The sequence below is a fragment of the Trichomycterus rosablanca genome, chromosome 3 (genome assembly GCF_030014385.1).
Source record: "Trichomycterus rosablanca isolate fTriRos1 chromosome 3, fTriRos1.hap1, whole genome shotgun sequence".
NCBI lineage: Eukaryota > Metazoa > Chordata > Actinopteri > Siluriformes > Trichomycteridae > Trichomycterus > Trichomycterus rosablanca.
Window position 1 is genome coordinate 36,297,854 of NC_085990.1, and position 4,281 is coordinate 36,302,134.

The 4,281-nt window shown below is 39.2% G+C and overlaps 1 non-coding gene across 1 annotated transcript; it reads right to left on the reverse strand.

The window, feature by feature from the left end:
• Positions 1-625: 625 nt before the first annotated feature.
• On the reverse strand, positions 626-699 carry trnat-agu (transfer RNA threonine (anticodon AGU)). Its single transcript has one exon. It is a non-coding gene; the product is annotated as a tRNA-Thr (tRNA).
• Positions 700-4,281: the final 3,582 nt, after the last annotated feature.

A 4,281-nucleotide genomic window follows, 5' to 3' on the forward strand; every position in this document is an offset into this window, starting at 1 on the left:
CTGTACTCATTTTTATTTGATCGCCTCCTATACTTCCCATAAACGTGCAGTGGGTGGACTTAAATTTTCCCTAGTTGTGAGTGATAGAGTGAGTAGTGTGTGTTACTCTGCAATAAACGGGCGTGTTGTCCAGGATAAATCATTATGAACAACTGTGTTCGTTTCATTTGAAACTTCAATAAATGTCTTTAAATTATATTGCGGCTTTAGCATTAGCGGCACGCCAGAGGGAGCTGCAGGTACAGCAGTACTTTCTCACTCAATTCAGTTCAATAAGCTTTACTGGTGTGACGATATCCAGTCAGCCTACAGTATTACCAAATAATAATAATAATAATAATAATAATAATAATAATAATAATAATAATAATAAATAAAATAAGTAAATAAAATTACAATAAAATAAAACAATTAAGGAGAACATATAGAAAATTATAGAGAACATTTAGAACATCAAGAACTCAAGAAAAGGAAAAATGTGTACAAACATGGCAATTTTTCATATATCTCGTGACATTTATATTTTCAGCATTTAGCAGACGCTTTTATCCAAAGTGACTTACAGTACTGTGACAGTAAGCAATTGAGAGTTAAGGGCCTTGCTCAAGGCCCAACAGTGTCAACCTGGCAGTGGTGGGGCTTGAACCAGCGACCTTTGGATTACTAGTCCAGTACCTTCACCACTAGGCTACAACTGCCCTACCGACTCATATTGTGACATATTTCCTGCTAAAGCGCAACTATTTTCTCCTAATAGGATGGGCAGTTTGTCTTTATGACAGAGACGGTTAAATTGGCGTGAATATTCACATATTTAGTAAAGAAAAATGTTTGTAATTGTTCATAGTGTTACATTATGTAACAAAGAGTAATTCTGTCTCAGTCAGTACTGTTGCTGTCATGGCTGGATTACTGACCGGGCCAGTGGGGCCAGCGCCCCAACTCTTTGCCCAGGGGCCCAGACTATCCTTAATCCGTCCTTGGTTGCTGTGACACTGGCAGTCGCTCTCTCTCCTCTTGTGTGTGTGTGTGTGTGTGTGTGTGTGTTGCTCCGAAAGCGCTGAAACATCGGATGTGCAACTTTGCTCAAGTTCAGTAACACCCCCCAACACACACACACGCAAACACATGGAGTATTTTATACTTAAACAAATATTTCTGGGTGGGTAACATGGTGGAGTATAGTGGTTTCCGTACAGCAACGTTGGTCCTGGGGACCTGGATGTGATTTTTGTCTTCTGTTTGAGTCTCCTCTCATCTCCAAAACATGCAAAACCTGGATTGGCTTCTCCAAAATAGCCATGTGATTATTTCTTGCCCTGGTTAGAGTGTTTTCCTGCCTTGCGCAAACCAGCCCAGTATAAAGCGGTTAGTAAAATCTATGTATTACGCACTAAATCAAACAGCCCAGAGTTTTGCGCGCTGGTATTTTTGCAACTATTATCTTGTGACTGATGTGCTTTGTATTACCACTATCTGTCCACAAGCATCAGTGTCCTGCCAAGCATAAATGAAACGCGCAAAACGCAGCTCAGTCGTTACAGGAGAAAAGCGGCGCACCTGGTTTTAATTGCTACTGCGCGTTCATAAACAGCATTGGTTCAGCTGGAATTAAACATACCGGTCTCTGAAGACATGCCCTAGATGCAGTACAAAGTCTTTTCACTGTGCGCTATTCAGCCTTTTACCTCTCTGATTTTTCCGAACAAAAAGTTTTAAAGGGCCGAACAGATGTGCGCGTAAAAAGAGCGCAAAGCAAGCAGGCGGAGATAGTAGGCGTTTCCGACACAGGAGATCACTCACTCCCTCCCTTACTTCTCCACTTCCTCACTGAGAGCGGCTCAGGGCGATCACACTGCTGTCTGTATTCGTATTAACATTTAGAGAAGAGTGGCGATATACCGGTTCATTTATTCCTAACTCGCACTTTTGGACTACATGGTCAGCTGTAAAGTGACGACTCGACTTCAGCCTAACTTACATTTAAAAAAAGATCCCAACTTCATTATGTTGGAGTCTTTCTAATTTGGGCTATTTATAAAGAGGACCAATAGGAGGACACTTTATGGCGATTATAGCCTTTGGACAAGTGTGCGTCGTGTCTTGTGGAGCGGATTTTTAGCTCGACACTGTTTGCGCCTGATCCGCTCCTGGATGCGCCACTGGGTGCACCGCTGGATTCAGACCGAGTGAAGAACTCCTGACAGACCGGGATTGAGAAAGGATGTGTTTGTTAAAAGGGCTCCGTATGCCCTTTGGCATCTCTGGGCTTCTCTAGCGCCCACTGGAAATGTTGGAATTCGATGAACTATAAGGCGCATTTAGTTGGACGCAAAGCTGCCAAGAAAAGAAAAGTTTCACACGTAAGTAGCCAACTAACCATACAACTAACAGCTCCCTCTCTCTGTATGTTTTCAATCTGGAACCTTCTGTAGCCTGTTTTAAACGCACCAGGCCTGCTCCTGAAACCTGACCCATCATTATAATTAGGGCAAAGACATATTTTATCTACTTTTATTATAAAACGTTGATAATGCATTGTTCATTAGAACTTGAACAACTTTGAACAATATGTAGTTACCAGACTTTTAGGTAAAAAAAATAAATCTAATTTTTAATACAGGAGTATATTTATGGGCACCCAAATCTAAAACTCCAGGCCTTGTGCTTCAACTGCAAGAAATGTCAGTAAAATCTAAAAGGAAAAAGCTTAGAAGGACCAAGTCTTAAAAGTTACTCATCTTTTAGGGTGGTGCAAACTTAAAAAATAACACATTAAGTGTCAGTACGTAACTTTTCCTATAAGCTGTAACAATACTGGATACTGGGCCAGAAAAGGAAAAATATTTAAAACATCACAAAATGATCTGAAACAAACTGCAGGTCATGCAGCAGATTCATAAATATTCATTACATGTCAAGGCTGTTGGGTCACAATTGGTCCACAGCCATAGGTAAAATATATTGATTCTTAATTTGCACCAATCAGACTGCAACTATCAGCTACAAATCCCTAAACGTTACTTACTGCAGCTATCAACCCGAGAGAATGCTTCCAGAACACTTTTATGTTCCAGGAAATATAAGAGTGTTTAGAGGTTTCATAAATCCGAATAAATTATTATTAATCATAAAGAAGTTTAGTAACCAGTGTAGGTCTTAAGGACTTGTGGTTGAATCCCACAAGGTTACTATTTGTAAGGGGTTTTATGTTCACTTTGTGTCTGTGTGGGTTCCATTGGGTATTCCACTTTTTTTTTTTACTTACTTAAACATACAAAGGGTGAATTCTAGTTCTAGTTGTGATTGAATGAATGCCTTAGGATAGATTGCCCCAACGCATATTCCGGTCTTGTGTTCAGTGCTTTAGACCAATTTCATCTGCAGTACACGTTATTAGAGAAAAATCATGCATAAGACTACTTGTCTTATGCGTGATCTAAATATATATATTTTTAATTGGATATTGTTTATTTGATTTGACTTACGAAGAGATAATTACTTAACGTTTTGGTTGTCAGAGTACAAATATTATAATAAAAATAGAAAAGCGGTACCATGTATTTGAAAAAGGTTGTGGCACCAATAAAAATGGTGGGTCCAGTTTCTATGAAATAACTGGGCGCAATGCAGTAACACACCCTGGACAGGACACCAATGTATAAGCCAATAGAGCCAATCAAGTCTGTATGTACACACCCGTCTAGCCAATATCACTGCTCTGGGATTTAAACCCTGGATCCCAATGGTAGAGGGCTAGCGTAAATAACCACTGTGCCACATGAGTGCCATATATTTTCTTATAGATATGCCACATATATATGTTATATTATTATAAAACAATATAATATTAGAATATTATCATCTTGGCTGTAAATTACTTACAATGTTAGAAAATATTTCTTAGTATTATAGTCTGTTATATATGGTCAGGTCACGACTAAATTCAAGCTCCTAATAAGGCATTGGTTGGCAGATCTAAAGGTTGAGCTCTATTGAATAAACTTAAAATACCTAGAGCTTTTATAATAAAACAAAATTGTAGAATTATTTTTTGCTTTATCCTGGTCAGGGTTGCGGTGAGCTCAGCACAGCTTAAAAAAAAAACACTGGACACAAGTTGGAAACACACCCTGTACAGAGCACCAAGCCATTACAGGGTGAGACTTACACATTTACTCACATCTAGGGGCAATTTATTGCAGCCAGTTCATAGTTTTGAAAGGTGTGAGGAATTGGAGTACCTGGAGGAAACTAAAAAAAACCCAGAGGCTGTGTGAC